Below are 13,738 nucleotides of genomic sequence, written 5' to 3'. Positions count from 1 at the left end.
GAATTAAAATGTCTTCCACAGTCTCTTTTTTTGATTTTTGGTACTGATCAAATGCTGTTGTCTGTAAAGTGATGGTCATTCTTAAACATAATAGTTGATTGGCTGAACACAGATCTTTTCTTGCCAGAATTCTTTCTTCCAAGTTTTCTTGGTTTTCTGCATTTTCCCACATAGTGACACAAAGAGAGAGAGAGAGAGGGAGCACTTAGAGCTTCTAAAACTCTGTAGCTCAACCAATCAGCGGGCTGTCATCAGACAGAACTTCCTTAACTCAAAAAACTGTCAGGGCCATTCAGTTTCAAAAAGCATCATGATCTGGCACATCAAAAACTAACAAGAACTTGATTTCCAAGTTGCAAAACTCTCCTGGCATTTCAGCTATAGAGCAATTCAACATTGCTTTCCATTTATAGGAGGCAAAAAGAAAAAAAATTACAGTGTCTTCCAACATAGATTGCTATCATCCCTCAATATATATGTCATGGTATTGCCTCTGTCAGTATAATTGCTTGACTTTCCAGATGATGCTATGTTTACCATGGAATCCAATTCCAACTTGTTTTGAACGTGAATGATACACTTGTAAGGAGTGTCGATGGTGAGTTGAGGTCATCTTTCGAGGTAACGCAAGCATTTTTAATTTGCCGATGGCACCAAACCACTTTAGTAACGGTTAATCAGGTCATGGAGAGACTCGGTGTTGCAGTCTGGAATCTTTGATGTTGGAACAGATGGATTTTTGTCACCTCAGGGATGATAATAATAAGTATATCTGTGCACTCTGGTAGACCAAGTGTAGGCTGCCTGGTTTCAGGGGTTCATCCCATGGATCTATGTTGATATTTAAGATGGATATTGCCAATGCATGGGCTATCAGTTTCCTAAGTACATCTTATGTAAGATGCAGAAAGGGATCATATTTGCACTGACACCAGTGTCAAATTTAACATATGGAGTATATTGTCCAATTTTCTTGGGGTGAACACTTGGATGGAGATAAAGGCTCCGGCTATTCTGTTGGCTACACGTCCATGTGATGTGTAAGGTTGACCACTTGTACTGTCAGATTGAGGTCTAGGATGTAATGTTGTGGTTACCTCTTGGATTTCATTGCATGCCCTGAATGGAACTTTGGAAAGTTCTTTCACATCTGGTCACCTATTGCTATGGAGCATTGTGTTACGCTTCCACTGGGTGATTAGACTTCCTCGCATTTTAACTCAATGCCCTCTTGTGGAACATATCCTGCATATGTCACAAAATGCTGCACTCTGTCTTGTTTGATAATTCGTACAAAAGTCGGATTTACACTGAACATGGGAAGGTATTTAATGAAGCAGCTGCAGATGGTTGGGTCTTGGACATTACACTGAGGAATTCCTGCAGAGGTGTCCTAGAGTTGAGAAGACTGACCTCCAGCAACCACAATCATCTTCTTATGTGCCAACTACGACTCCAAACAGCAGAGAGTTTTCCCCTGATTCCCACTGATTCTAGTTTTGCTAGAACTCCTTGATGCCACATTTGGACAAATGTACTTTGATGTCAAGGGCAATCATTCTCACCTGACCTCTAGAATTTAACACTTTTGTCCATATTTGGAATTGGGCTGTCATGAGATCAGGAGCTAAGTGGCCCTGAATGAGCACAAACCGAGCATAACTTACCAGGTTATTTCTGAGCTCATGCTGTTCAATAGCGCTGTCAACAGTTTCCATCCTTTTGCTGATGATTGAGAGTGGAGTTGTACATATGGGACAATTCGCTGAGTAGGATTTATTCTGCAGTTTATGCACGTGATATATCTGTGCAGATTTCCACATTGCTTAGGAGGTTCCAGCCTTATAGCTGTGCTGAAATAGCCTGCTAGGGACACAGCTAGCCCTGGAGTGCACACCTTCAGTACTATTGGGAATACTTTAGAGAATGTTCATTAAAATAGTACTATAATGGATGGTGCATTTTTTTATTCATTCATGGAATGTGAGTGTCACTGGCTAGCCAGCATTTATTATCCATCCCTATTTGCCATTGAATTGGTGATGGTGAGTTGCCTTTTTGAACCACTGCAGTCTACGTGCTGTAAGTAGATCCATAATGCCCTTAGGGAGGGAATTCTAGGATTTTTACCCAGCAACAGTGATGGATGGTAAGTGGTGTGCAAATGGTGGTGTTCCCATGTGTCTACTGCCCTTGTCCTTCTAGATGGAAATGGTCATGGGTTTGGAAGGTGCTGACTAAGGATCTTTGGTGAATTTCTGCAGTGCATCTTGTAGATAGTACACACTGCTGTTACTGAGCATCAGTGATGGAGGGAGTGGATGTATGTACCAGTCAACTGGGCTGCTTTCCCCTGGATAGTGTCAAGCTTCTTGAATGTTGTTGGAGCTGCACCCGCAAAGGCAAGTTAGGAGTAAACCATCACACTCCTGCCTCGTGCCTTGTAGATGCTGGACTGGCTTTGGGGAGTCTGGAGGTGAGTTACTCATTGCAGTATTTCTAACCGTTGACGTGCCACTGTGTTTGTGCGGTGACTCGAGTTGAATTTCTGGTAAATGGTAATCCCTAAGATATTGACAGTAGGGGATTCAGTACTGGTAACACCATTGAATAACAAGAGGCTGTAGTTATATTGACTCTAATTGGAGTTAGTCATTATCTGGCATTTGTTTGGCATGAATGTTACTTGCCACTTGTCAGCGCAAGCCTGGATATTGTTCAGAACTTGTTGCATTTGGACATGGACTGTTTAAGTGACTAAAGAATTGTCAATGGTCCTGAACATTGTTCATTCATTGGCGAACATCCCCACTTCTGACCTTATGATGGAGGGAAGGTCATTGATGAAGTAGCTGAAGATACTTGAGCCTAGGACCCTAAGGAACTCCTGCAGAGATGTCGTGGAGCTGAGATGACTGAACTCTGACAACCACAACCATTTTATTATGTGCCGGGTATGACTCCAACCAGTGGAGAGTTTGCCTCCTGATACCCATTGATTCTGGTTTTGCAAGGGTTCCTTGATGCCACACGTGATCAAACATAGCCTTGATATCAAGGGCTGTCACTCTCACCTCACCTCTGGACCTCAGCACTTTTGTCCATATTTGAACCATGGTTTGATGTGGATGTGCCGGTGTTGGATTGGGGTGGACAAGGTCAGAAATCATATGACACCAGGTTATAGCCCAACAGGTTTATTTGAAAACACAGTCAGGTGTCAGTGAAAGAGGTAGTATCAGACACAGAATTTATAAGTAAAAGATCAAAGGTTCACACCATTGATGAGGATGCACTAAACAAACCTAAGATGCTGTTACATCTTTAATCAGTTAGAAGGCTTTAATTGATTAATATGTTTATGTAAATCCCCGAATTGCTTTCAAGTCACTGTCCTGAGAGGACTAAAGGTTCTACCAGTGTAAATAAGACGTGTCATTTTAGGTTCACAATGCAAGTTAGCTGTGAGACCTTGTGTAGAATCTATTTGTGTTTTAGTTTGGAGTCAGACTGATTTCACTTTTAAAGTCGGAATTTATAAAACACCATATTGACTGATTGTGTGTGCGTGCGCGTGTGTGTGTGTGTGCACGTGTGTGTGTATGTGTGTGTGTGTGTGTGTGTCTGTGTGAGAGAGAGAGTCTGACTCCAAAGTAAAACACAAACAGATTCTAAACAAGATCTCACACCTAACATGCATTGTCTGTCCTAAAATGACACCTCTTCTTTACACTGATAAAACCTTTAGTTCTGTCAAGATAGTGACTTGAAAGGAATTTGGGGTTTATATACACATATTAATCAATTGAAACCTTCTCACTGATTCAAGATGGAACAGCATCTTAGGTTTGTTTAGTACCTCCTCATCAATGGTGTGAACCTTTGATCTTTTACTTATAAATTCTGTGTCTGATACTACCTCTCTCACTAACACCTGCCTGTGTTTTCAAATAAACCTGTTGGACTATAACCTGGTGTCGTATGATTTCTGACCTTGAACCAAGGCTGTAATGAGGTCAGGAGCTGAGTGGTCCTGACAGAACCTAAACTGGGCGCCACTGAGCAGGGTATTTCTGAGCATGTGCAGCCTGATTGCACTGTCAATGAGAGACTTCCATCACTTTACTTATGATTGACAGTAGACTGATAGGGCCGTAATTGTGTGGGTTGGATACGTCCTGCTTGTTGTGTACATTATTTGGTAGATTCCAGTCTTGCAACTATATTGGACCAGCTTGGTTGGACTGGTGGTTTATAGATGATAGACAGGCTTTGTGGTATCAGGAGGTGAGTTATTTGCTGCAGAATTCCTAGCCTCCGACCTGGTTTCGTTGCCACAGTATTTATATGGCGAGTCCAATTCAGTTTCTGATCAAATGTTAGCTCATGATGGTACGTTGAACAGACTGAGCTTGTATCTACTGAAGCTTTGAAGAGTAAGAAGCTTTGGGATTGAAACATATAAGATTCTGAGTGTTCTTGAAAGGGTGAATGTGAAAAGGATGTTTCATCTTGTGGATGATTCTAGAACTAGGTGTCAATGTTTAAAAATGAGGCCTTGCGCATTTATGGCACAGATGAGGAAACTATTTCGTCTCAGAGGGTCATGAGATTTTGAAACTCTGTTTGTTAAAAGCAAAAGGCTGAATCATGCATTTTTTTTATGAAGACCAAATTACATTGAGTTTTTTTGGAGGGTGTCTCACTGCGAGGTCTACATGTCTTCTCACTCATGTCATCAAACTCACCTCATTAATTATTTGCTCTGTCCCTATGGCCTCCATCACATCCCATTTCTGTCTCATCTTACCACAGGCCATTTCTGGAACAACTTGCTACTCAACTGATATCCACTGAAAGACCAGTATCCTTTGTGTCTATGCCATCTTTATAAGGCCACTGTGCTCTCAGGTCAGCATGGGCATTCGGAAGATGCTCTTTTCAATGAAGGACACTGGTGAAGAAGGGAAAGATTGCACCGTGATTCTCCAACAGGTACCAGGAGGTGGAAGGGCATGAGGTCCTCTTCCTAGAGCTCTGTCAGAGGAGGCTGCAGCATTAATCCCATGAACATGGTTCCAGGTCACCACATGAATCGGTGTCATCTCCTGGGAGCAATGGAACAGCCAGCAGCACCACATGAAGGTCAGCCCTCTGATACCTTGACGGCAGGAGAAGGGTCTGGGCCCGAAACATCAGCCTTCCTGCTCCGCTGATGCCGCTTGGTCTGCTGTGTTCATCCAGCTCTACACCTTGTTATCTCAATTATCAGTGATGCTGGAGGGTTGCTTTTTAACACTGGAGAGCTGTTGCCAGCAATGTCCCACAGGGATCAGTGCTGGGCCCACTTTTTTTTGTCATTTACATAAATGATTTAGATGATAATATAGAAGGCATATATAAGGTAAGTTTGTGGATGACACCAAAATTGGTGTTATATTGGACGGCGGAGAAGGTTATCTAAGATTACAGAGAGATTTTGTTCAATTGGGTCAATGGGCTGAGGAGCAGCAAATGGAGTTTAATTTGGATAAATGCAAGGTATTGCATTTTGGTAAAACAAACAAGGGTAGGACTTATACAATTAAAAGTAGGGCCTTGGATAGTGCTGCAGAACTGAGAGTCTTAGGGGTTCAGGTACGTAATTCTTTGAAGTTTGCGTCACATGTAGACGAGGTGGTTAAGAAGGCATTTAGTATGCTCACCTTCATTGCCTATTGTGCCAGAGTTCAAATGTCTAATACTAGGAGGCATGTATTTAAGGTGAGAGAGGGAAAGTTCAAAGGAGATGTGAGGGGCAAGTTTTTTACAAAGAGAGAGGTAAGAGGATGGAACTCGCTGCCTGGGGTGCTGATAGAGGCAGATAAAATAGGGGCGTTTAAGGGACTTTTAGATAAGCACATGAATATGTAAGGAATGGAGGGATATGGACCAAGGGCAGGCAGAAGGGATTAGTTTCATTTGGAGTCTTGTTCAGCACCACATCAATAGCCCACTGCAAAATATTGGCATTGACTATTCCCAATCAAGCACCTGCCGGGTCAGGTACACGGTTCTGAACCAAAGTAGATCTGTCAGTGCAGTGACCAATGAGGCTTCACCCTCTCACCAGGTAACTCTTTTCGTTCCGTACACTGGCTTACCCCATGACACAAGACTTATGATTTAATAATAATTAGCACGCAACTTTGGGCAGTTTAAATGAACACCAAAAACAGAAAGGTACTGCTTATTTAGGAAGCTGAATATTAATGAGATGAATTGTGCTATCAACAAGGTTAGATTTAGATTTAGATTTTGGTTTTATTGTCAGGTGTACTCAAGTATGCGGTGCAAGAGTAGGTTGAAAAGTGCACAATGTCGCCACACATGCGCCATCTTACAAAGTACCTAAGTGCAAAATCTTGGTTACAGAATTAGAAAAATTAAGAAATAAAGTTAAAATGTCAAACATTACAGTCCTTTCTTAAGCCATGGGCCTGAAATTGCTCTAAGCCGGGCTTTCCCCAAGATGGCCCACCCAGGCTTGCCAGACTCGCCTGCCGCTCACTAGGCTTTGGCCCCGACTACCTCATCGATGCTGACCTTCACTGCTGCCATCCTTCACCTCCACCATCTCATAGCTATCTTGTTGCTGCCACCATCTGGCCTCACGTTGGGCCCCAGCCATTGCTGCACTCCGTTGCTGCCACAGCCTTCAAAAGGGAAGTAATAAACACTGACAGATTTTTAAAAACTGAGAAATGAAGAAATAAAGGAAAGAAAAAAGGAAAAGAAGGACAAAAGGAAAACAGGCAGAACAGATAAGATCTGGGCTCAATGTCTGGATGCTTCCTACTCCACCACCGCCATCTTGAAATGTGTTTAATAAGTTTTAATCCCCCTCAGGTGACAATTCTCCGCTACCTATTGTGAAACTCACCTCACCGCTTGTGAAAAGCACAAAAAATGGAGCAAGTTTCTGCTGATGTCAAGAGGGGCCTCTCCAAAATCCCATCTGATCCTGCCACACATCACTCATACCACACCGCCACATACCACACGTCACCCACACTCTTATGAGATTCCACTGCTTCTCTTTAAATATTTTTACGATAGAAGTAAACTTGATTGTAGATAAGCAGGTTGAGGTAAGTGAGATAGTAAAGTATTTAGATCAGCCATGGAATAGATTCAAGGGACTGTTCATATAACCTCATTGTCAATGTGCTATAACTTGCTTTCTCTGACTACAGATCCTGCCAGACCGACTGAATTTTTCCAGGTGTTCATGCTTTTATTATAAACAATTCTTTTACTGTTCCAGATCCTCAAATAAAGAGGTTAGAGGCAGGAAATATGTCAAAGCAGAATAGATTTAGCTAGACATGCCTGTTATGGTTTGCTGAACAGATCATATTAGGATGACTGGTTAATGCAGACTGAGTAATTCCACACCTTTCGCTTAAACTGTTGCCAGACTGCTCCTTACTGTTCTGTGCTTGCAGCTGAGGGATGTCACCACTGTATTTAACGAAAAACATTTTCCAAATGGCAAGCCCACAGTTTCATTCTCTCCAGACATGGAGCTATTGAAAGCAGAACACAGCCATTTCACACGCGAAGTGCAATGCCTGAAGGTCTTTATAATCTCTGCAAAATTCCAAACTACCATAGAATATTGTTTAAAAATGTACATTGGTGAATGTTCATCACTGTTCTTTCAGGTTTACTGTACCTCGCAGACCTGAAATATCAATCACCAACTGTCTTTGAAATATATCCAAAATTATGTATTCCTAAAACAATTTTTATTCACAAATTTCAATGTTTTCACTGAACTGAGAAAACTTTTGAAACATACAGCTCATTGTTCATCCTTTCTGATTCATCAGTCTATAACTGCATAGGATCAGATCGAAGATGAGTTACAGAATAAGTGTTCAACGATTCAAATTTCATTCCTGGTAAAATTGTTTTCAGCTAGTTATGTGCCACCTTACTCAGTTACAACACAATATATCAGAATCTTATTTGTTTTATCAAAACGGATGAAATGCAACTGAAACTGTTCAAAGCACTGCTATGTTATTGAAATTATTACGCAGCTTGAATCCAACTTTTAGCTGAAAGTTTGGTCCATTAACTTTACAAGAATTAGATATTAAATAAGTTGGAAATTTCTATTTGCCCTTTGAATTTGCTTTGATCTATCCAGTGCTATCTGGGGTAAATTTCCTCACAAGTGCATCTTTCACTTCGTTGAATTTGATGATAAACCCCGAACTGGTTTAGGAACTCCAGTAGACACAAGAGCAAGAGTTGCTGTAACCTTCTTGGGCTTCCCAGGAACACTGTTTGCCTGTGTTGGAATATTTTCATCAGCACTCTGGAGAGAGAGGAGGGATATTTGGAGCGGTGGGGGATACACTCAAATCTCACTGATAAAAACTAACCCCTCGACATGGTCCCACCATGGGCAGAGTAGAATTTACCCCACAATGTTTAGTCCAGGACGGTGGTCCCTATCATGCCCAGAGGAGGGGAATCCATAGTCAGAGATAAAGGAAAACATAATGGAAGCACGAGAGTGAAATCTTGCGTACTGTGAACAGATGAAACAGAGACAGAAAAATTGAGAGAAAGGAATAGATTCCCAGTAGGAAGTGGGTTTGGATTGAGATTTCTGTAGGAATCTGCAGAAATATTAGTTGACATTCTATCCCAAGAAGTGGAGAGAAGAGCAAGAGAGAGAAGGGAATTCATAGATAGCAGAAGGGTAGGAATTGGAAACAAAGACAATAACCTTTCCTAGTTTGTGTAATAGCAGAAGGTATCATCAAAACAGTCAACAGTACATCAGAAAAAGTGATAAGGGAGAAATCCTCAACAGGGGTAGAACAAAGAGTGTTGTGCATATCCTACAGAAAGGTTAGGTCTCAGGTTAATACCCACAGAAACATATTTTATTTGGAGGATGTTGGTGGAGCTGAAGGACAAGTTGTTCAATGAGACAATAGATTCAGCTCAGGGGAGGAGGATGATGTCAATGGAAATCTGTTGAACCACCATTTATGGTAAAAGCAAGAACCCACTAAATATCCTGGTGGGGAATAAAGGTGCCAAGTGTTAGTGTTTATGGTGAAGAGGCAATAATTAGGATAAAGAAATTGAAAACTGTCAAACTGATGTTGGGCATTAGAAGAATTATGAAACAAAGGCAGGGAAAGGTTAAAAAATAGAATTAAGATGAGATGAAATATGTTTAGTAGAGCAAGGATTAGCTGAACTGATGGGACAGCCAAAGCAGTTTTAGAAATATGGGAAGGAAGTAGAAACAGGCTATTTTGGTTTGATCGATGATGAGTTTGGAGCCTATGGAAGTAAAACCTCCAGAGGAGATGGAATCAGGAGCAGTCCAAGAAAAAATACCTTCCTGGTCAATAGTAGGGTCATGGTCAAAAGGCAGGTAGAAGAAAGTGTCGAAGAGTTGGTGATCAGCTTGTACTAGATGGATGTCAGCACATCACACATTGTCAGCCTTGCCAACAGGTTTGATGAGGTCAATAGGATTAGGCTTTCAAGTGCAGCAAGTTTTAGAGGCCAACAGGTTCAAGTGAGGGAGGGGAGCAGAGAAACTGAGTCAGGCGATATCATCATTCTCAAGAAAAGATCTAAATAGGATGAGAGACCAGGCAAAGGGCTTTGGTGGAGTGAGGATCTTATTGACAGGTGAAAGAGTCTGCTCTGTAGAAAGTCTCTTGAGTACAAGATGAAAAGCTTCAACAAAATGTGTCATTTTTCAGTAACGCTCAAGTTCTGAATGAACAAACTGTGTTTCACCAAATGATGAATTATACAGTACACTTAGCACAGCCACCATCAGAAACACAATCATTTTGAGGCATTGCTTTGGAATAGATCATAAATAAGGAGGTGGTGATAGTGGAGGAATTTATCTGATTTTTGAGTGAGAGTCAGGCATCATTCAGCTGCATAGGATAAGAATTGGTATCTCACTGTATCAATCTTCAGGACAAAGCTGTGATAAGCAATCAAGATTTTATAGAATGTCTTTGCAGTGAACAGTCTACAATAGTTATCAGAGAATTTGTAACAGAGCAGATTCAACCTCGCAACAATATGCATTACAGCATGGCATAATTTGAAACATCTTTAAGGCACTACATCAGCCAGAATTATTCTTCATGACCTCACTCCAGCCTGTGAGACCTTGATTTCTACCGGCAGGAGTTTCTCAGTGATGGGCAGACTGATTTAAACAATCCCTAACAAGCCACTTACTCTAAGACCATTATCATTAACATGACAATGTACAGTCAAGGTTTCTTCAGAAAGTAATCAGTCAGGACAGAGAGGAATAGCTCCCTACTCCAGACAGCAAATCAACACCCTTTCAGAGGATTTACGGGTGGACATCAGACACGCACAAACATCCAGTTGCGTATCGATAGCTCTTCAATGGAATAGCCTGCTGGCATTCCCAAACCAGACTCAATGTAAAAAACCTTTAGTTAGATTAAAAGTCAGAAATCTATCCAGTGAATAGAAGTTTCCTTTACTTTAGTAGAAGAGTTTGAATATGTTTCCTTAACAACTTTATATTCTATATCTTTCTTAGACATTCAAAATTGGATTGATCATGATGGACAATATTTTGAAGTTAGATTTTATGACAGAAGATCTTAATTAAGGTAAAGAAATCACAAATGATTAAATATAGAAATGCTTATTTTTTAAAATGAAACCAGTTATGTCTTAGGTGACTTGGAGTGATAGGTACATGTATTCTATTGAGTCATAAAGATTCAAATGCATGGAAACAGAATCTTTGTTCCAATTAGTGCATGCTGACCAAGTTTCTCAAACTAAATTAATTCCACTCGTCTGTGTTTGGCCCATATCTCTCCAAACTTTTCCATTTTCATATACCTATCCAAGTGTCTTTTAAATTTTATACCTGAACCTGTGTCTACTGCTTCCTCTGACAGTTCATTCCACAAATTAACCACTCTCTATGTGAAAAAGTTGCCCCTCAGGTTCCATTTAATCTTTTTCCTCTCACCTTAAGAAAACGCCCCTGGTTTTGAACAACCCATCCGAGGGAAAAGGCCTTTGCTATTCACCTTATCTATGGCCCTTATATGTCCCAGCCTATGCAGCTATCCTTATAACTTAAAACTTCCGGTCCTAACAATATCCTGGCAAATCTTTTCTGACCCCTATTCAATTTAGTATGTCCTTCCTAACAGAAAAACAATACACCGAACCCCTAGGTCTCTCTGTTCAACAAAACTATCCAGGGTCCTACTATTAACCATATAAGCCCTGCCCTTGTTTGTTTTACCGAAATGCAATACCTCGCATTTATCCAAATTAAACTTGAGCTGACACTCCTCAGCCCATTAGCCGAATTGATCAAGGTCCCTTTGTAATCTTAGATAGCCTTCTTCACTGTCCACTATACCACCAATTTTTGTGTGATCCGCAAACAAATCTGCTAAAAAAAAGTCTGTCTTTTAAAGTCTTAAGATTTTTTAGAAAAATTCTTCAAGTCTTGCCCTTGAAATTAAGAGTCTCACTTTCTACCACTGAGCAAGTTGGGCTATATCAGAAAACCCTGAACTTGTCTGATTTGTTTAAAAGACATTTGGATAAATTCACGAATAGGAAAGGTTTAGAGAGATATGGGCTGAGCACAGGCAGGTGGGACTAGTTTAGTTTGGAAACATGATTGGCGTGGTCTATGATTGTAAAACTCTATGAAACAGAGAAAGATGAATGGGCCTAGAGACCGCTCTACAACTGGGCCCTCTTAAATATTTCACAATTTCAAACTCCACAATGGGGCCAAGTGTGAATACAGAACTGTTTCTGATGCCTTGTTGGTCATTGGCATTAATTTCAAGGAAGGGTTCAAATTTCCCTCTCACAGGCCATCCGTTGTTTATTCTCAATTTTCAATGGAATAAATATCATGCGTGGTCTATAAAGGGCAGGTGTTACTACCCTGGTGGTATAAGTGTAAATCACCTGCTTGACTTCATCGCAATGCTCCAACACAGAGGCAGATTAGTTTGGTTTGTTGTTTATACCTACATTATGTTTAACTCCCTTTGTTTTGTTTTCTCTCATAGCTAGGTAACAACTTATCCTTTAGTTTCAATTGTTTAAAACCAGGAATTTTTATTGTTCTCAGTTCTCAACATATTTAAATTCATTTTTGGGATGTGGTCATCACTGAATGGGCCAGCATATATTGCCCATCCCTAATCGCCCATGACAAAGAGCAGCCCTTTTGAACTGCTGTAGCCATGGTACTGTTTAGAAGGGAGGTCCAAGGTCATAGAATAATAGAATCCCTATGTTATGGAAACAGGTCATTTGTCCAATTGAGTCTAAACCGTCCTTCCGAAGAGCCTCCCAGCCAGAGGCCCCTACCCTACCCCTGTAACCCTGCATATCTCATGGCTAATCCACCAAGCCAGCAAATCCCCGGACACCTCAAGGCAATTTAGCATGGCCAACTCATCTAACCTGCCCATTTTGGAAATTCAGTAGGAAACTTGAGCACTCAGATGAAACCCATGCAAACAAAGGAGAATGTGCAAACTCCACACAGACCGTTGCCCAAGGATGGATTCAAACCCAGGTCCCTGGTGCTGTGGTGTTAAACACTGAGCCACCATGCTGTCCAATGTAGGCTTTGTGATAGTGAAGGAATAGTGATATAATTCCAATTGAGGATGGTGTGAGGCTTAGAGGGAAACTTGTGGTGTTCTTGGAACTTGTAGTTTGTGTTCCCAATGACATGTCAATAGGCCAGAACCCTGAATTACCATGAACATGATTAACTTTGACTTCCAAAATGTATCTGCTACAGCCAAAAATTACTCCAGATATAAATTCAGTCAGTGTCTGGTGAAGTGCTGTATAGCACCCATGGAAAGTCATACTTGTAGGGTTTCAGAGAAACCTCCGATAGAGAGAGAAGTAGAAGAGATAATGGGGGCACCAACTATCTCCTCTCTTTTAAGAGAAAGTCGCTTTTTTTGTGCTTGGACTTCCAGGAATATACAAGAAAAAGGGGTTAAAAATTTACAGCACTAGCCTGTCTATGTTAGTGATCTGACATCATAATGTGTCTTGTGAGGGGTACAGCCTTGAAAGCATCCATTTTAAAAACCTTTGCACTGCTGCTAAAAGGGAAAAAACGACTTCCATTGACTCTGAGTCCTGCCAGTCAGCTACTGCAGAAATGAATCGGGACAAATGAGTTTCGATCAACCTACAAAGTTATTTTGTAATACAATCCAACTGTTGATGACTTGCATTCACCCATTTAATCATGAAGCTTTCTTTCTCCTTAGTATTAGTGTTTCCAAGCCAGAGTGGTCAAGTTATAATCCTTTCTCAAGCTTACTTTTCATAATGTGTACATTAGACCACCGTGAAGAATTATCTGTTTAACATTAATTATCCTCCTTTCAGTGTGCCCATTGCACAGGACTTCACTTAATTGTTTTAACAAACAGAATCTCACATCCACAGCCTCCACAAGGCCTAGTGTTTAATGGCTAACATATTTTTAACAAATATCTTTATTTTATTAACCTGCCAAGTGAAAGAATCATTTATCCCATTTTCATCCTTAAAATATTTCTTACACTCAGATACCCATTAGGAAGATTGGCAGATGATGCAGTGCTTAAAATAACCAATAATCAAAGACAGGAAA

This window comes from Rhincodon typus, chromosome 32, assembly GCF_021869965.1.
Source record: "Rhincodon typus isolate 14 chromosome 32, sRhiTyp1.1, whole genome shotgun sequence".
Taxonomy (NCBI): domain Eukaryota; kingdom Metazoa; phylum Chordata; class Chondrichthyes; order Orectolobiformes; family Rhincodontidae; genus Rhincodon; species Rhincodon typus.
Note: the sequence above shows the minus strand (reverse complement) of the source record.